The sequence below is a fragment of the Copadichromis virginalis genome, linkage group LG17 (genome assembly GCF_057382275.1).
Source record: "Copadichromis virginalis isolate Kocher_CV1m ecotype Utaka linkage group LG17, C_Virginalis_male_GT1.1, whole genome shotgun sequence".
NCBI classification, from domain to species: Eukaryota; Metazoa; Chordata; class Actinopteri; order Cichliformes; family Cichlidae; genus Copadichromis; species Copadichromis virginalis.
In genome coordinates this window covers 1,735,069-1,756,039 of record NC_140634.1, presented here as the reverse complement: position 1 = coordinate 1,756,039, position 20,971 = coordinate 1,735,069, and the positions used below count along the sequence as shown (strand labels likewise).

Here is a 20,971-nt window from a genome sequence, read left to right as displayed (position 1 = left end):
TCAGCAGTTTCCTCTCAGCATCAAGGCCTCAGACAGACGTTGTGTCTGGGTCAAAGCGGTGAGCACCACTCCACTGCAAAATCCATAAAAGTGAGAAAATGTTTCACTTTGTCTTTGCAACAACACACTTTTTGCAAAGACCAATGATGTCATCTCATTTAGATGGAATCTAAGCCTACAACATAACCTTCGGCCTGTGTATAAAATAAACTGAGCTGTTTTGGCTCATTTTCAGACAGACAGACGTCTGCGTCGAATCATAATTACTACTGGTTCATCACTGTGACACATTTCACATTACACACAGTCACATTCAGTAATTACAGCAGAGCAATCAATCCGTAGTCCACAAGGTGATATGTAGTTAGCCATCACTCCCCGAACCTCGTCTTAGCTGACACTGGCGGACTCAGTGACCTCTATTTACCACTTCATTGAATGTCTTATTAATTAACTTTTGAAAATGTCAACTATTACGGGCTCATGTACTGTGGGGTCAATCTCTGCTGCCTTGAGCGACAGGTTTTTGTTTTTTAATTAAATATTGTCTATGAATAATTCAGACTGGCTGCATCCAAAGTGGGAGACTCATTTAAATGTGCTGCTGTGGCAATGACCCCAAACAGCAGAGCTTTTCTAGGGCATGAACACTGTAATATCTCCAAAGTGAGCTCTCAGCACAGCTCTTCAAAACCAAGTGTAACAGCACATCAAGCAGAAGACAGAGGATTAATAACAAAAATTATTAAGAAAAATTATTAGCAGGTGTCAGAAGCAGCAGTTTGTCATTTGGTGCCTTAATAGCGTCCAGATTAAGTTGTTCTTTCTAAACGGTTTTTAAAATATTGTGGAAAAATACTGACCTGGGCTGATCGGGGTGGCTGCTCACAGCAGTATCTAGTTGTTCTTTGGTGAGACAACATTTCACTGCTGCCACAAAACCCTGGAGGATATCTCCAGCACTGGGGCCCATAATATGGAAACCAATCACATGTTCCTGTTGAAGCACAGCAGTTCGGCATTGGTTGAGCTCTTCTGGATTGATTTTTCCTTCAGTGGAACAACGGAGCTTCAGGAGGTGCAGGGGCGTCAAACGGCTGCTGGCTATGTCCAGATGATGCAGAGAGCATCCCTCATGACTGAGGGCCCTCGTCTGTGTGGTAACCACTGGGTTTTTCAACAGGACAGCGCTACAGTACACAATGCCCGCTGGAACTTGGATTTTTATTGTGTGTGTGTGTGTGTGTGTGGGGGGGGGGATCACAGGTTGGTTTTTTTTGGGAGGTGTGGTCCTAAACTTTGGATCAGTTGTAAAACAGCCTGTTTCAGTTTAAGTGTTGTTTTCAATAAACACTCCCATTTCTTCTGGTTGCATGTTGAAAGCTCTACTTGGAACCTTCTTAAGATCCAACCATGCAAAGCTGTGGTACACCTGCAATAAATATGCCTTTTTTAGGTGTGTGTGAGTGTTTGCTGTGTGTTGGCTTTTCCAGATGTCATACAGGCTTTCTCCTCAGACAGACCGAAGGCTGCGTACAGTGGAGTGAGAAGAACAGTGGGTACAGTAGCGTAATCACATTGTGACCAAAAGACTGATACCGACTGTTTCTCATGCAACATTTATCTCACTTCTAAAATCAGTTTGATAGACATGTAGAAATCACACATTTATACAAACTGCATGTTCAGATTTTTTTTAATGTACCAAGACGTTCTCCCCTCCATAAAGTCACATGACCAGCAGCTTCCCACAATGCACAGAAAGGCCTGCAGTGGAGAGGCGTCCATGCTGCACTGATCCAGTGGCATAAATCTAATCCACGCTGGTCTGGTCCCTCTCATTTACCAGCATCCTGCCATTACCACATACACACATTTTACCGACCATCATTGTAACACTGGGCAAAACTAGACCCGTTTTTTGGATCAAAATGAAATGTAATGTAGAATAAATTCATCTGACATGAACTTCCCCAAATAGGAGTTGACAAAAAAATCTAATAATTTGTCCCTGGGAAGTAGCCAGACTTTTTCTTTCCCATACAGGAGGTTTAGTCTCATCCTGAGGAGGAGAAACTACCCTTCTGCCCCCCCAATTGAGATCTGATGTGTTTTCAGAGTGCTCCTTTCGTTCCGCTTTTTTGCCCTGTGTTAAAGTCACTACTAACGTGAAGTTTGCTGAGTGGTTTGAACACTTGTACTACTGATCCATGAAGGAAAACCTTACCCTGACACACCAGCATGTGAACAAACTAATTGCTTTCTTGTTTTATCCTTGTAGCTACTGGTGTCCTTGGCTGCACTGAGGGGAATCTTTGGTACCTTGCACAATGACATAAAGCCAGATACTATCATGTTTTTAATGTGCTGGAGCCCCTTAGAGTCAAACTCCCGAACTCCAGCTTCAGTCAGGCAGATACAGGTTGGTTCATCCCACATGGTACATACCCCACCCCCCCTCCCAGAGGTATATAATTTGCCCAGATACATGGTAACCCGCTTCAGCCTAATGTCTTGAACCAAACACAACCTTTATGCAGAATTTGTGTGCTTGTGTCTGTTGAGGATGCACATAGTGGAGGTTCTGAGAAAATATACCCAGTACTGGTTCTGTGAACTCTCCTAGTATATTGCTCGTGTATATTTTGTTCTTTCAGACACCAGAAGAATACACAACTGCTAACAAATGAAAGCAGAAGAGAGAAGCAGCTTTATTAACGTGCCCAGCTCACAGAATGACCTGGTTCATGTAGATGTCTTCTGCTGCACCGTATAAATAATGACACAGTCAGTAGTAGTTATTGATCCAAGTCTAAGGAGTGAGGAGCTTATTAGCTCACTTGTCTCAGTTTCCAACCCAGATCTATCCAAAGGAAGGGGCTATCACATTCATGGACATTAGTGCGTTTGTGGACATCCTGACTGGGATGCTCCATCTTCACCAGTATCAGATGAATATCTCCACGTGAAGCTTTGCAGTACCCACTTAGCACAATGTCTCACGTGACCGAGATCACTGACAGCAGAGACTGCTGAGCAGTTGACTGGCTTCATGACTGATCCACCAATTTAACATTACACTTTGTTGTTTTGCAGGCCTTCGTTACGGTAGGGGTTAGACTGACAAACATGTGAGCATCTCTGTAGCCTTTAAACCTCATCATAAAATGCATAACTGCTTTAAATATAAAGCAGTTATTTTGCATTAACCTGCAATAGCAGGTTAATGCAAAATTAATGTTAAGTACAATTAATGTGAGTCCACCAAGAACAATGGCCTAAATTATGCTAAAGATAACTGAGCATCATAAACCTGCTTGTTGGTCAACATGAAGAAAGCCTTTGAACAGATAAAGAAGGTGTGTTTAACAAAGCGATCTACAGGAATACATCGAAAACATCATAAAACTTAGCTGAAGGTGTTAAAGTTGCCTGAAAACCACATCTGTGGTCAAACCAATGCAAATGTATTATTTGATGAAAAAAGATCCACTAAGCATCAGGCAGGTACTGTATATGTCACATGTAGCTGACGTGTGTCCTCTTTCTGATTTCTTTTTTTTTTGCATATTTGTTACACTTGCATGTTTCAGATCATCAAACATTTTTATACAAAATGCAGTATTTAAATGATGATTTCATGACGTAAGGGAAAAACGTTATCCAAACCTACCTGTCCTTATTTCAAAAAGTAATCACCCCTTAAACCTAATAACTGGTTATGCCAACTTTGACAGCAAGAACTGCAGTTAAGTGTTTGTGATCGCTGTGGAGGAATCTAGGTCCACTCTTCTCTGCAGGATTAATTCGGCCATAGTGGAGGGTTTTTGAGTGTGACTGGCCTGTTTAAGGTCAGACCAAAATATCTTATTCAGACAATCAGATTTAAGTCTGGACTTGGGCTAAGCCACTCCAAAACCTTCATTTTTCTTTAATTTTCTTCTCTTGTTCTTGAACCATTCAGAGGTGGACTTGCCAGCGTGTTACAGATCGTTGTGCTGATACATAATCCAAGTGTGCCGGAGCTTGAGGGCACGAACTGATGAGCAGATATTTTCTATCAGAATTTTCCAGGAGAGAGCAGATTTCACAGTTTTAACAATTACAGCAAGTCATCGAGGTCCCAAACCCCCCAGACCATCACGCTGTCACATTCTGTTTGACAGCTGCTATAATGCATAAAATGCTGTGTTAGCTGCAAACAAGTGGAATCTTCCACCAAGTTAAACTTTTTGTCATTACTTCACAGGATATTTTCACAAAAGTCTTTTTTTTTAGCAAATGTGAGACAAGCCTTTGTTTTTGGTCAGCAGATGTTATTTTGTCCCAGTAAATTTCTTATAGTTGAATCATGAACACTGAATAGATGGACATGGGTGGACGGGTGGACGGATGTCCCAGACACTCTCCTTTGTTTGAAGGTAATATCAACAAGGTCTGCGTCAGGTGTTGAGGAACCAGGGCACCCTGACGAGAAGTGGGCTACTGGAACAAGAAGGCATCGGTGGGCAAGAGAAGAAAACAGGGCATTGTTGGAATGCTACTATGCAAGTAACCCCGGCGGAAGGGGCTACATGAATAGGATGAGGGACCTATGGATTCTTCGATACCCAACATCCACAATGACGGCGAAACAACTAGTAGCTCAGTGTTCCAACATTCGAAAGAAGGGACTGCTCTCACAGCTAGAGATTGACGAGGTACAACACAAATGCTACGGCAAGGGGGAGCCAGGACGCCAGGTCAGGGGGGAGATATCATCACCCCCACCCGAGATTGGGTACATAGCCCCAAGTGCGATAGGAGAAGGATCGTTGAGTGCAAGAGGAACTGACCTGAAAAATAGGATCATGGCCAAGCTTGAAACCTGGACCCGGTTACCAAGATTACGTGAAGTACCCTCAGAAGGTCTGCTAGATGATGTTAATGCAGCACTACGGGCAATACCTACAACCACGATTACCGACACTAACAAGCTGATCTACAATACGGCAGCAGTGATCAGTGAGATGCTTGGCTACAAGTTGAACAGCCACAAGGGGCAGTACCCTCCATGGAGAAGGAGGCATGGAGAATCAGCAGCTGTGGAAAAGACAGCAGCTAGCAGAGAATTAAAGGAGAAGTTAAGAGAAGTTTTTACACATAAAATTGCGGCCAACAGACTTGTGGAGGTTGGGAAGGCGCCTGGAGCATCACAACAAAAAGGTGAAATAAAAACACACACAAGCAGAGAAATGTGAGAGAGAGGCACGTGCTAGAGAAATGCCTCGTTTGAGAAAAAACGTTAAATTAGCCCATCTACAAACACACATACACGCAATGAAGAAACAGCTTACACCCATGAACACGTGAAGATTTTCCAGCAAGTTTAAAGCAGTGAAGCTTAACATACACCCGCCGTTACACAATAAAGTTTATCCACTACTAACAAATAAACCCTCTGGGTTGCAGGACAACAACTTAACTTCAAAAAAAAAAAAAAAAAATCACAACCAGTGATAACACGACAAATTTAGTGGTTAATAAAAGTCAAATTGTGACATGTTTTCTTCTGATTGATTAATACAAGTGATTACTGAATGAAAGAAAATTCCATTTTTGTGCTTTAAACATGATCTTAAGAATTTTAACATGTACCTGTGTTGTCCTGTCAGCTTGGTGGGTTATGAGAGGATTATATGGTGAGAAAAAACAAAAAAAGGGGGAGAGAAGGCTGACACAGGGCCTGGTCCCGTTGTTTTTCCCCTCTCTGAGTAACACAGCCAATACAACATGATTTTCCTGTTCGTTTGTTTTTGTTTTGTTTTGTTTTTTCTCTTTATGCTTGATTACAGGCTGCTTTGTCGGCCCGGAAAAGCCGAGGCTGACCCTGGACTCCTGCTCTCCCCTCTACCATCTTTGCTCTCTCCTTTACCATCTTCGATGTGACTCTGACCAAATGCTAAAGCAGCTGGACCCACAACAACTTGAAACTGTCAACAGTGCTGCAGGAAAACGATCTCAGGCAGCAGAGACGGAGAGAGTTAAATCCAAGGCCCGTTTCACTACACGGGGAGATTTCCGTCAGCGTCTTTTCTTTCTGAGAAGACTGAGAAAGGCCCGGCTCCCACCACCGATTCTGACCACCTTATATAAAGGAATTATTGAGAGCATCCTGAGCAGCTATATCACTGTCTGGTTCGGGAACAGCACCATGCCGGACAGACAAGCACTACAGAGGGTTGTGCAATCAGCTGAGCGCACCATTCGCTCCGAGCTCCCTGACCTGCACTCAATCTACAGCAGGCGGTGCTGGACCAAGACCAGGAAGATCGTGAAGGACCTCAGCCATCCCAACAACAGACTGTTCTCTCTGTTGCTGTGTACGTGACAAATAAACATCTGGATTTGGAAAACGAGGCACTCGCAAAGTCACCAGCATTGTGCCTGATCGGACACACCCCTCTCACACACTCTTCACACTCTTGCCATATGGAAAAAGACAGCTTCAGCTGACAGAGCTGTGACGAGACGCCCATCAAGCCCAGATGAAAAGTGAGGCCGAGCAAAACCATGCTGACCTTAACCACTCTGCATTAAAACTGTGCAGGACAGTGACGGACCAACAATGACCATCGGGCAGCAAAAAGGGCGTGCCAGGGACAGGAGGAGTAACTGAGGTCACCTCAGAATGGACAAAACACCAGGAGAAAATAAGCTGAAGGCACAGGTGTCGGGGCTCGGCCAGGAGCTGACCTCTGAGAAGAGCCGAACAGCAGAGCCGCAAAAGGCCGTGGAGCAAAGCAAGGAAAACATCAATGGACTTTAATCTGATTTCTACGGAAAAGACTCTGAGGTTTCTGCCCTCAATAAGACCTCGAGGCATCAGAGCAGAAACTGAGCATGGCCCAGGAGGAGCTAGCTGAAAATCGAACCCATCAGGCTTGGAGTCCAAGACACCGGACTTGAAATCAGGCCGGAGCATCCTGGAGCTAGATGAGCAGTGTGATTTGTCCGGTCTGCTATGGAGCAAACGTTAGGGGGATGGCTTCCTGTCGCCTCTGCCGTCCTCCGATCGCTCAGCGTCCTGGGCTGCCCAGCTCCGGACTGAACGCTCGGGCCGAGACACCCAAACAACCATGGACTCCATTCCCCTGGAATGGGACCACGACTACGACCTGAGCCGTGGGCTTGAGAGTGCAAGAAGGGATCCCAGAGAGCCTTGAGGCCTGTGTTAAACTAACAGAACAAAGATTGAGGTCTTCCACTGGGGAGGTGGAAGCTGCAGACTCTCCTATACACCTTCTGGATGTCAGCCGTTCCACCTGCAAACAAACGGACAGCAGTCGCACTTCTGCAAGCAACAAACGGACATCCAGACAATTGAGCTGCGTATCAAAACCCTGAAGGAAGACCGAAGCAAAAGGGTCAAGTTAAGGAGGAGCGAAATAAGGAGAAGATGCTGGACACTGGAGAAAAGGACTGCCTCAATTGGGGCCAGAACCAGTATGGACAGAACTCAGCAGCACCAATGGATGCAAACAGACTGAAAAGGAGGAGGGCAGGACCCAGGGCACACTTCAGGCCGTGGTTTACCCAGAACACTACAACAGGAAAGTGATGAACACAAACACCCACACAAACACACACATCTACATGCACCGACTCAGAATGAAAAGAAACATACATATGAACATATGCACTCGTTGATTGAGGGAGAAATGACACACACACACACACAAATTAAAATGTTGATTCAATGAACTGAGAAGTGATCCACACACACACACGCTGATGCAATGAAGAATGCTTTACTAACAAATGCTGCACACAAACATCCAAATACGGAGTTGGTTACAACAGCAAGAACTGATTGATTATTTATTGCTTAAATGTATTTCATGCCACGCAGAGGGCATTTGTGTAGATTTAGAGGACATGGTCTGAAGCACTTTGATAATGAAAACAATGTCTGTGCGTGATGTCTGTGTATGGCTCAAAGCCTCCACTGAATTGTTTACTGTGCTTCACACAGTCTAACAAGGAGCAGTGGTACAGAGCGAAAATGATGAATGAACGGTGTGAGTTTTATTTCGAAGAGATCATGAAAAGGTTGTGTTGATTCAACTTAGTTGTTTACGTTTTTGCCAAAGTAAAGAGTTGGTGTGTAACTAGTGTCCACTATTGAGTCAAGTAAGTCCAACATGTTTTGTTGGTGCAAAAAGGAGTTTTGGTTGATCTTTGGGTTTTGTTTGATACTAGGTTGATTCTATCAGTGAGGTTTGGATTGTTTTCTTTCTCTGAGAGAGAAAAGGATGGTTTTATGCTTGGGCATGTTTGTAATGGGCCCCAGTATCTGTTATTATATGAGTGTTTAATTGGTTACGTCTGTGTTTGCTTTTGTTACAGTGCACTGAGATAAGAACATCTGAGAGGTGTGATCCACCGGTGGTGATATTTTGGTATTTTGTGAGCTCCTGATTTAACAAATCGGCTCCTTAATCCAGGCCTGAGAGAGTGAATTTTAAAGTGTTATAAAATATTCTTACTGAAAACAGTCGCGAAGTATTTTTCTCCATGATTATAATGAGCTTGGGAGAAAATTCACTTATATGGGACACTGATCCTGAAGCCTAAAAGGATTGCAGCGAGTCAATCCAGTCCAAAGAAGGAAAAACAAACAAGGAGCTGTTTCCTTTAAAATGATGACGTCATCTTGCTGGTGATGGAGCCTCGAATAGGCTGCGCGTGAGACTCCATTATCAGCAATATCTGGTATGAATGTGTGTGAATGTATGCATGTGACTGGACTGTGACGGACTGACGACTAAAAGTTTTAACTGACTTGGTACTGAGACAAAAACGGTGCCGACTTTAGGATTATTAAATGTCCACAGACAATTCACCCAGCCTGTAAAAGAAGGGTGGATGTTTTGTTTTGCTTTGTTTTGTCTGCAAGAACAGAAGAATGACAGAGACTAAAGAGCTGTAGCTTCACAGCAGTGTGAACTGCAGACTGAACCCTTTGGTTGCTAATTTTGAGCTACTGATGTTTGCATTAAGGAAATTGTGTTTTAGTAGCTGTGTTTTAATTAAGGTATCACATTATATTGTTGGGAATGTTAAATGCTAAAGTGAAGAAAAGGTTTGATCCCACTCATGACTGAGCATGTTATTATTAACCATAGTGGGTCAATGTAGAGAGTGAATTAATTTTAGAGAAATAAAGAAAAAACAAACAAAAAACCCTCCACCGAGGTCTATGAATAAGAGGGGAATGATAGACAGCCACACTCAAAATGGAGATATGTAATGATAAACACTGGTCCCCGTCTTTTGGGCGCTTTCTTGAAGTAGTCAACAATTTAAAAGTAAGATAAAATAAAAGGGGCATGTGCTGAGGGGTGGTGCTGCACAAGAACAAGAGTAAAATAAAGAAAATATTGTTTTTAGTTTTGAGAAGTGCAAATTAAAATGTACCATTACACTCAGAGGATCAATATGAAGCTTGATATTTGTTAATTTTGAATGAAGTACATGACTGGTGACTGTTCTGTCCTGAGCTTTTGTTTTTACAGCACCCGCTTGATCACACCAATGGTTCTCGCCACCGAGGAGGGGTACTTGCAAAAAAAAATAAAGAACGGGGAGGAATATCATCAAAACTGGAAAAAGGTAATCCCCAAAGGGGGTGATAACGCCATAACTTTCACTATGGTCAAATTCTCAAAATTTGACCCTCAAAAATTCTTCAAACATTTAGACACAAAGTGGACCACATAAGCATGAAGTATTTGATTCAATAACATGGTGAAATAACAAGCAGCAAAAGGTTGATCATGTTAATGGTGTTTATTCAAGGGTGCAGAGGAGATTATTATTATTAAAGACAACAAATGAAATAACGAAAAGTAGAAGTGGAAAGAATTTGCGTTAACGGTAATAAAATCAAAACAAAAAGGAATACTAACTAAAACTGTACTGAATGTTCACAAAACTAACTAAAATTAACTGGATTTATAGCAAAATGTGTTTGGTTGCATTGATGTGTGCGTGCCCTGCTGTAGTGAAATTAAGGTAGTACGTTAGTCGAGTCGTCTGTGTTGCTGCTCCGTCCACGCGCAGAATCAGGTCAGGAAAAGTCGGGAGACAGCGCCAGAATAGAATTGAGGATGATTTTAATATGACTGTTTTGTAGACATAACAAGTGTCTTGTAGTGGAGAGGGACATAATGTCCTCCTGAGACCCAGAGAATAAGAAAAAACAGGGAGAAATGTTTTCGTTTTTTCTTTTTTCTTTTTTCTTTTAAATGAATCAAGTGTTATTAAAATAACAATCTCATAAGATGAAGATCAGGGACCAACCCAGAAGTCACTGACACTTCACTAGCTGTAAACTATTGGTTTAGGAATAAGTGATGGCACTGAACTTTCTATTTCACAAAAGTCAATTTATTTAGGATATCTGAGGAAGTACTGATTTTATTTTGGAGACACAAAGGAACATTTGGCACTCCCCTCATCTCACATCTGTTTCATTGTTGTACCCAATCATTCTACAACTGAAATGCCTTGGACTGCTAACCATTTCAGGCAAGTGGAGTGAACCATATTTTGCTAGACTCTCATCAGATTGGGGCTTCCCTTTATTGATCTTTGGAGAGAAGTCTTCATTACTGGTATTATTCAGGTCTTGTTCACATGTTTGTCCCAGGTTTCTCAGCTAAGAGGAGCTTAAACCCCAGATACTGTGAGTTCTTTTCACACATTGAGATCACTGATAACTCTCAGCAACGACGTGATCTCGTAGAAACAATTAGGTGTTATGGATTCAACTATAATTGCGACTCTTATTTTTTACTTTACTGGAAAAGATTTCTGCATTTTACCCATATTTTATTTTTAACTCAAAATGAAAATTCCAGATTCTACTACATGTTGGTTTTGCACCAGATAGGACGACAGATTTCAGGTGGCCCTGTGTCTTTCTCTATTACATCTGCCACTGCATCTCGATAATCTTCTCTGTGGCTTTTAGTGGGTCCTGACCCTCTCATATTTTGAAAAATCTATGTTTGAATCTCCCTTAATAATTGTGTTAAGAATTCTCTCCGCCTTTGTCAAAAGTTGGGTATTAGGAAAAAGTGAAATAAATATAAATATAAAGTCCCAATGTGTAGAGCACACATTAATAAATTAGTCATGTTCCCTGTGAAAGTAAATGAGCCTAATTCTTAAAGACCCCTGAAATTATTTACTAGATGTTTATTTTTTGAATAAAATAAGAATCGGAGTTTAACAAAACATTTTAATTGTAAATATCAAGCTTACCTTTCTTTCTTCCATAAAATGTGCTGGTGGGCACGCCAGCCATTTTGAAAAGGTGGGAAAAACAATTGGCAAGGCCACACCCCCACACATGTGACATAATTTTAAAGGTACTGTTGTCCTCTCTAAGAAACATCAGGACTTAGAGGAGTGGCAAGTAGAGTATGAGAGCTACAAGCAAAAAACTAAATGTGTACTACAGTGCGCAAAAATGAATTACTGGGCCATCAGGGGGTCTTGAGGGACATTTATAAAAAAAAAAAAAAAATCCCACAAACCTTAAAAGTGCACTTGAAAAGCTCACACAAGAAGGTTAACCTAGCTTACCTAGAAGAGCTCATCAGGGGGAGCATACTCCCCCTCTTTTTAGAGCTCACCCACTTAACTCGCATCCCAAGAAAACCGCTAACCCCAGATAAGGCAGCGTGATGTATCCCGAGACAACAGGACTGGGACATCTAAATAAAGGTGTGAAACAATCGCATGGAAAAGGTTATGAATTGACTTCAACCAAAATTAGGAACACTCGGTGCGGCAAGAATTAATAGCTATTAGTCTCAACACCCAAGGATAACCAGAAGAGCATGATTGATATGATGGAACTGAGAGTTTGTTACACTTAACTTTTGCAAAACACAAATAAAACTAAATTGAAACTAAGGATTTTCAGAAAATAAAAACTAGACTAAACTAGCAAAGAATTGGTAAAAACTAATTACAACTGGCAAAAAATTGAAAATCTGGAGTCGAAACTAAATAAAAAATAAAACCTAATGAAAATGGCGAAACGTTTAAAACCCTGGTGCAGAGATTGGCAAATCTGACCAGGAACGTTATAAAATGGATTGTCAGAACAGTCAGCGTTAAAGCCACATTTGACAGTCCATACTAGGATGGCATTGGACATCTTGGGGGTGGAAAGGGGTTGGTGTGACCAAGGTGTGGTTTGGCTTGTCGTATGTATATTTGAGATCATATGGCTCTGGATGGACCAGTTACCAGGGCATGGAAGGAGGACAGACTCATTAAAGGAGGAGAAGGCATTTCCTGGGATTGGAGATCCTCTGGGTAAGTGGTTGATTAAAAGCATGCATAAAATAGAAGTTATCTGTTGTTATTGATTGGTAATAGATTGATAATTGGCCACATTTACAGCTGTATTGACTTGTTGTGGACGTAGTCGACTTCAGGTTTAAACACTCTCATTAACAGGTTGAAAATAGTGACATTAAAGGAAGAGTATGCAGCGCCACCCTGTCAGACGCCAGTGATGGTGGAGCTCACTGATGAATCAGGTGAGCTGGATTCATGGCTGATTCAAAACTAAGATCCCCCTGCTGTGGTCAGTAAGGGGAGAAAAGGGGGAAATAAAATCAAGAATAAAAGAGGCATTTATAAACGTTTAGGTGTCAAGTGAAACGGGACAAAAGGGGGTGTTATACTGTTATTTTCAATGTCAGCATTATTATTGTATGAGAATCATGCAACAAGCATTGCATCGATGATCATTTATTGAAGCTTTTGACCTTATACTAACATCTGTGTTCCTGTGATTGTTATAACCTCTGATGAATCTTCTATTTACAGGTGTTAGGATAATGATATAATTTTTCATTGCAGGTGTAACCATGATCATTTTTATACATATTGCAACTTGTTGCTCATTGTAGAGTTGTGCTCAAGTTAATAAGGGTTAAAAGCTACAGTCAGCGCGAATGTCTGACTGATCTATTGAGGGGAAAGGCTTCGAGCATAGAAGGCCGCACGCGCTTACAAAACACTGATATCATGTTATTCTTTGTGATCTTTTCTTAAATTATGTCTTTAAGGTTAGTTTAAATAGTGGCAGTTAATTAAACGACATTTATTAAAATATTAAATACCTGAGTCAGAACGTTACACGCGGATCACCTTAAGAGTCTGGGAAACTTTGTAGCTGCCTAACTTTTTTTTTTTTTGAATGTTCTAGCTCCGTTGATTTGACACATTGGAATGTGTCAAAAAAGGGGGGGAAGGTTGAGCTTTAACATCAAACAAGGATTATTTGAACATTTTATAACTTCATTTGTGTCTTTAATAATTTAGGAATGGTAAAGCTTAAGCTAATAGCGGTCCGAGAAGACGGACCTTTTAGAGAATCAGTGAAAAAGCATAAACTATCACTTTCATGTTTAATCATTACTCATTGAAATGAACTGAATAGCGCTTAGAAGATTTGTTAATTTCTTTGTCTTTTGTTAAAAAGAGGGGTTTCAATAATGTTCAGACACACCTTGCAAATGTGCTTATAACGAGTTGGCACTCGGCCTTTTGAAGGTCAGAAGCTTCGTTCGGCGTGACTGTCCGGACTGATAAAGTGTAGGAAACGCCTTGAGTGCAGAGGGCTAAATGCAAACACGTTTACACACACATAAGATATGATTAGAATAAGTCCCTGGGACATTCTGAATGTTTTAGACCAATTTTGAATCACTAGAAGGTCAGTAGATAACAACATTAGATTATTAGGGTTAGGAAGAGAGGTGTTTTGGTTTTCTGTCTCTTACAGAGAAAGGAACAGACACCAGACGAGGCCACAGAGATACGAGGGTCCTTCGCAGCAGAGACAGATACAGTGACTGCCGAGACACCAACTGGGTCCAAGGGTCATGGCGTTTGGGCTCCAGCTAGTCACTTCAAAAGGATGAATCCCATAAATACAGCAATAACCATGAAGGGGTTGACGGAAATCCGGAAACACCAGACCAACGAGGTTCGAGAGGCTCTTGAGCAAAAGGGGGACGCCTTCCTGTTCTTTTCTGGAGGATACACGGGAGACACAGGACCCGTGGATACACAGATCGTTGTTTGAAATAGGGGCAGAATAATCCCCTGATCTGTGTCACGACTGAAGGGTTGTCTAACCCCTGAGGTTGAAGTAAGAAGAACAGAGGATTACGCAACTGGACGACACTGGTAGCTGCAGCAATAAAATAAAGGTTAAGAGCTCTTCGGACAGAGGTTCTAGTCTACGTCTGAATGGTATAAGGGAACACCAAATAAAGCTGTGGGAGAACAGGGGAGTGTCATCTGGATCTGCTATCCTTGTAGAAATAGTTTGTCTTGCACCTGACTTGCGCAAACACAGAGGTCATCTTACATATGGTTTGCCCGTCAGGGGGACAAAGGACCTCAGGAGTGAGAAGAGATGAACCCGGCCACACTGGGCTACAGGGTGTTTGTGAGGTCATTATTCTAATGACCTCATCAGGGGGAATTGTTAGATTATAATATTATTTTATGCCATGTTAGACCCCTAATTAAAGATTGTGAATTAATATGTAGTTTTAGTTTGCATTATTCTCCTGAATTAGAAGAAGCTGATAACTATTACATTAGTTAAACTGATTTGCATTACATTAAACTGCTGACTTGTTGTGAATGAATGATATTGTTTTATGATGCATTATACTGCTGAGTTATAAGAAATCTAATTTGTCTGAGTAGAAGAGAACAGAGTGTGCTGGAGTTTTCTGCCCCATTTCAGCAGGAGCAGATAAACAGGGAGCCAAGGTCGTAGCTTAGGCGCTGTGTGAGAGAAAGCATGTGAATGTTTAGGCTTTGTATGATAAGGTGGAGGCACCAGAGGCTATAAAAGTTTGAGCAATGCTCCACCATTTTGAGATTTTGAGGCTGTCTGCATCAGTGTCCATCTCCCACGCGTGTGATCATTAAATCATCGTTTGACTCAACCCGACCGGACCAGTGTTGTTATTGTGGTTTTTCTCTTGTCTCCATCCCCAATATTTTGAACCTTAACACGTCTCATCACCGTTGGTGATAAGACCCACCACTGTAGTGTCGTCCGCAAACTTCACAATGATGTTGGAGTTGTTAGTGGCCGTGCAGTCGTAGGTGTAGAGTGAGTACAGGAGAGGGCTCAGTACACACCCCTGTGGAGCACCAGTGTTCAGTGTGATGGGGGATGAGGTGATGCTGCCCAGTCTGACCACCTGGCGTCTGTCAGACAGGAAGCTAAGGATCCAGCTGCAGAGGGAGCTGCTCAGTCCTAGATCCTGCAGTTTCCTGTCCAGCTTCGAGGGAACAATGGTATTGAATGCTGAGCTGTAATCTACAAACAGCATCCTCACATACGTGTCTCTCTTCTCCAGGTGTGACAGGGCAGTGTGTAGTGTCAGGGCTATGGCATCATCAGTGGACCTGTTGTGGCGGTATGCAAACTGTAGAGGGTCCAGTGAGTCGGGTAGTGCAGAGCAGATGAAGTCCCTGACCAGCTTCTCGAAGCATTTGCTTACGATGGGGGTCAGGGCTACAGGTCGCCAGTCGTTCAATGAGGAGATGGTGGAGGATTTGGGTACAGGGACGATGGTGGCCATTTTGAAGCAGGCTGGGACTACAGACAGAGAGAGGGAACCAGGCCCCGACATGGTTCACGCCTACTGGCTAAAGAAGCTGACTGCACTCCACGAGCGTCTGGCAGCATAAATGAACCAGCTGCTAGTTAACGAGAGACACCCGGAATGGCTAACCGAAGGTCGGACAGTCCTGATCCTCAAGGACCCCCAGAAGGGACCGGTCCCATCCAACTACCGACCAATAACCTGCCTCAGCACCACATGGAAGCTCCTGTCAGGCATCATATCGGCTAAGATGAACAGGCACATGGGTCAATACATGAGCGGGACACAGAAAGGAATTGGCAAGATTACCAGAGGCGCAAAACACCAGCTACTGGTAGACAGAACAATCAGCCGAGACTGCAAGACCAGACTGACCAACCTGTGCACTGCCTGGATTGATTACAAGAAGGCCTATGACTCAATGCCCCACAGCTGGATACTGGAATGCCTAGAATTGTACAAGATCAATGGGACCCTAAGAGCCTTCATCAGGAACTCAATGGGGATGTGGCGGACAACACTGGAGGCCAACCTCAAGCCCATAGCACAAGTCACCATCAAGTGCGGGATCTACCAAGGAGATGCTCTGTCCCCACTGCTGTTCTGCATAGGCCTGAACCCCCTCAGTGAGATCATTAACAAGACTGGCTACGGATACCGACTACGGTCGGAGCAGTTGTCAGCCACCTCCTGTACATGGATGACATCAAGCTGTATGCCAAGAGTGAACTGGGTACTGGATTAGGACTGAGAAGCTCATTTTTAGGGTTTGGTGTCAAACCAGTGACCTAAAGAATTATTTAAAGACGTTTTTAATCTATGAATCTTAAAATATTGTGCATGGGTGTGTATTACAAATATGTAAGCACATTTTAACAAATATCATCAAACTGAGTAACTGAGTCTGTATAGAAATAGCCTCTGTGACTAATATATTACTTTTATGTACATTTTATTATTCAAGTGTTGTTGTTTCCAGCCTTGTGGTGACAAAGGGGCAGAAGATAAATCTCAGAGATCTCGAGGTGATTAATGGGTGAGAACATTAAGTTTGGGGACCTTATCTAATCCTTGCTCTTTGCTTTAGTGGACATTTTTGTTTTTGGGGACTTTTAAAAGGTTATTTGATGAAAAGTTTCTCAAAAGTTCTGATAAAATGCTAACAATTTTATGTCTGTCTTTTTGTACGGGATCAAACCCAAACCAGTCGATAATAATGCTGAATCTGAACAGCAGCCATTAACAAAAAAGGATCCATTCATCCATTTAACCACCGATTGCCTGAGACACAGCGGTGGTGGAAATACCCAGGTTTCCCCCGGGTATTCCCACCACCTCGCAGTCCAGAGACACCTGTTAGGTTACCTGATGATTCTAAGCTGGCCGTGGATGTTAAAAAGATAAAGTTCATCAAGTATGCACAGCATTGTATGGGGGTTTGTGGTCCAAAGTGCTCTGAGTGGTCAGCAACAAGAGAACAACACTATATAAATCCAAGCCAGTATCTGAAATCCACTGTACACTGACCAAATAGCCTGAAATAGCAGACGCCGTACTTTTTACTACCAAGTTTCTATCATCAGAGGAAAGCGTCACACCCCTTCTTAATGTCTTTAAAGCAAGAAAGTGTAAAAATTGGTGATTGGGCAAACTCAGTGTTTCTAACAGTAAAATCACATGTCCCTCTTCACTCTGAGGCTAAATACATTTATTAGATTTTACAGTAGTTTTATGATTTGACAGTATCGCAGTATGTCCTTCTGACCCAATATAAATCACCTTAATGTGACTGCTGATTTTATTTTAGGTTATATGAAGAAAACTGGATTGAATTGATTCTGGCTCGGGACCAGCACTCGCAGCGCACAAGCTTCTGACGCTCTAAGGCTGGATTGTGTCTCCTCCAGTTTTGAACAAGGGACTTTTTCACATACAAAGAAAATGTGCTAATCACTACACCATGCAGTCACTGTTGTAGTGCAGTACAGTACTCGAGTACTTGATTGCTCAGTTACTTTCCACCATTATTTGTTCTTTGCAGATATTAAACCTTGGATGTATTTAGGCCATAATTTGGGTTGATTACATGTCTGCTGTGTAAAATTCTCTAAAAAAACAGATAAACATCCCTCAAACTGTTAGAAGGACTATTTTTAGGATCTTAAGCAATTTTATTATAATATAACCTATAATTGATATTCTGTTTCTCTGTATTGTTGTAGGGTCTTTACCTTAAAATATAAAGTGCCTTGATGTGACTGTTGTGATTTGCTGCTATTAATAAAACTGAACTCTAATAAGTTAAAAAGAAATTACCATACCCTAAAAGACATCCAAAGTCTGCTCTACCTAAGAGACAAGGAGAGGCGTTGAAAGTTTTGATGATGTGTTGTTATACAGAAAATTATCATATTGTTATCGTCATATACCTCAGTGAGAGAACAGTGATAAAGGAAGTCCACTCCTCCACCAGTCGGATAGTTCAGATCTTATTCAGCCATTCAGCCTGGGAGGAGGCCAGGCTGCAGCAGGACGGTGACCGCCAGTCTGAGACCCGACAGGAAGCCAGCACGCTCCAATCCCTCAACAGACCCGCCCACCACCAGGGTTCGACCTGGGGAGTGAGGCTGGACTGGCGACAGAAGGAAAGGTATTTTAAGGTGATGGTCAATAGATTTTAGATGTTTTTTTCTGTAGAGATGTTAGTTGACCTCTCTGTCTCTGTATGCCAAGATACTGAGGTCTGCTGTCAGGTGGCTTTTTCTCACATCCATATCTGCACCTTAAACTATTGGGAATTGGAAATTGTGAAAGCAGCTTAGATTATAACAGAAGTTTTATATTTTAATAGAAATTACTAATATTGACAACCAGTGAGGTAATTGGCTTCCCAGCAATAAATAGTCAGCACATTAATGCTACAATCTTTCTGTGCTGCAGTTCATCTAGTGGCCACTGGAGGGTGCTCCAAACATATTACCAGTGCATGGATGTAAATGCAAAAATCTCTCAAAACTCACTTTTCAAATATATATATTTTTCAACTTCACACACAATTCAATTCATTACTGTCAACAGATATTTGAAAGTATGAGAAATCTTATTAGGCACTGAGCATGTAATAATAACATTGTGACAAATGTCAGAAACCATCCCGGGTTTTGTCTGCTTGTTTGTTTTGTTGTTGTTGTTAAACAGCACATCATTTGTATTTACTGATGATTTCTCTGCAGTGATTCTATCAAAGATCGAATGTATTTTAACAGATACCGTGACAGTATGAGGTGCTGCAATCTCTCCATGAGCACTGAGGACAGTGACTCCACAGCTCTGCAGCGCCCTCTTCAGCTCTAAACTGCACCCAGGTGTGTCCCACTGAAATGAATCAAGAGTTGGATATTTGCATTTGGACTTACACATAGTTATACAAGAACTCAAGTGCTTGTATTTCATGTGAAGTTGGAATGTTTGCACGATTAACAAATCTAGTGCTTATCTATAATTGAATGACAAATGGGGTCAAATAATTCATTTTACCATTTAAAACCAAAACATATTCTGTTTCACAAACATTCCCTCTTGGTTAAACATCCAACCATATTTTGTAGAGTCTTGGCCTCTCCCAGCAGTGATGCCGCTTGTTCAAATTTCCTGATGCTGTCAATCCTGAAAAACAAAGCTCCCAATTTTAAAGGAAAGCCAAGGCAAGGAAAGGACAGGACTTAATATTTATCACCATAGCTCTGGTTCAAAAAACTGAACACTCGCCCCTGGTGCCTCTTGGAGTGGTGGCCATGAGGTCAAAGACAAGCACCTTTTTCCCCAACGCTGCAGCTTCCTGAATGATTAAGAGGAGAGGAAAACAGTCAGAGAGCAACTTGAAGGAGAGAAATTAAATATTTAAACGGCCTAAGCATTTGTCCTTCTCAACAGTCCCAGCTCTTGTCCCTTCATCTCATTTCCACTCGTGTCGAGAGCTGCTCACACATCATCCCATTACCATGAAGCCCATTAATATGATAATTATCTGAGCTGGGCTGTGGCAAAGAGTGCATTCATTGACCAGATTAGCAGTAATTATGAGGTGCAGTTGGTGAAGTGTCCTCTAACTACTGGGAGCGCAGCAGGAGTTAATGCTGGATGCATACAAAGGAACGTGGGGATGCACAAATATGAATAAAAGGAGAGCAATCTATGCCTTATAGTAGTCATATAATGACTGATATTTGGGAATAGTAATTACAGAAGGTACTGTGTGGTTGCTAGGGTAGACTGTGAGATAGAGCCTGTTGCTTTAAGGCCCCTGTTCTGTGAAACCAGCTTAGATTCGGGAGATTAGATTTAAGATTAGGCTTCAAACTTTCCTATTTGATCAAGTTTACAGTAGTTAGGGCTGGATCCGGTCACAATACACCCTCCCTTAGGCTACATCCACACTCGTTTCCTCTCCTTTTTGGCCTCCTGTCCACACTGAGACGCCGTTTTTCCCGAAGAAAAACGCAGCGTTTTCAAAACGCTCTCGAAAACTCTCGAAAAAATGCAGACTTTCGAAAACAATGACACATTTTAGTCATGTGATGCAGTCATGTGACCAATTAAACTAAAATAGCGGAGGGCATCATACAGCAGTTGTTTTGTTTGCTCTCAATTTTGACAGCCCTATTAAAGATTAACATCAGTTCCCTTTCAGTCGATTCACTCGGTACAACACATAAGTATGGGATATCACGCCCTCGCGTGTCCTGGCTGAAGAAACCTTTATTCACGCCTTTACGGCAGATGACGTGTGATGACACGCGCAAGGCCCCGCCCGCACATATAGCCGCTGCCATCACCGTCATCCCTCAGTTCTTACGCTCTTCACCTCGCTGAGAACACCTCTGCTGAGTTGGGCTAGCTAGCTACTGCTAGTTAGCTCCGTTGTCTGCCAACTTGAACCTAGCTTAACTGCCCCTGTTGGTGTTAGCCTCCACCGCCCAGCTGGTGCGTAGGCTGCCCGCGGAGCGCTATTTTCAAGTTTTTCTTGTGCAGCGTTTCGCTTTGCGTTTTGGGAATGGACTCCAAACCGAAGCGAGCAAAGCAGAAATCTTCTGTTCGCCCCTGTCCTCAGGGATGTGGTTTCTCTTTGCACGACAGCGACCAGCACGATGCCTGCCCTGTCTGCCTGGGGATCGTCCACGCTAGGAGAGCGTTGACGGAGCCCGAAGCTTGTGCGTTTTGTCGCCAGCTCCGACGCTCGACCCTGGAAAGACGGGTGACGTTTG

The 20,971-nt window shown here is 42.4% G+C and overlaps 1 long non-coding RNA gene and 1 pseudogene across 1 annotated transcript; one reads left to right on the top strand and one right to left on the bottom strand.

Moving 5' to 3' along the window:
• On the bottom strand, positions 1-19,593 carry LOC146688720 (thioredoxin reductase 1, cytoplasmic-like; annotated as a pseudogene).
• LOC146688721 (uncharacterized) lies at positions 11,669-15,025 on the top strand. The gene is made up of 2 exons (XR_014915940.1): positions 11,669-12,375; positions 12,520-15,025. It is a non-coding gene; the product is annotated as an uncharacterized LOC146688721 (long non-coding RNA).
• Positions 19,594-20,971: the final 1,378 nt, after the last annotated feature.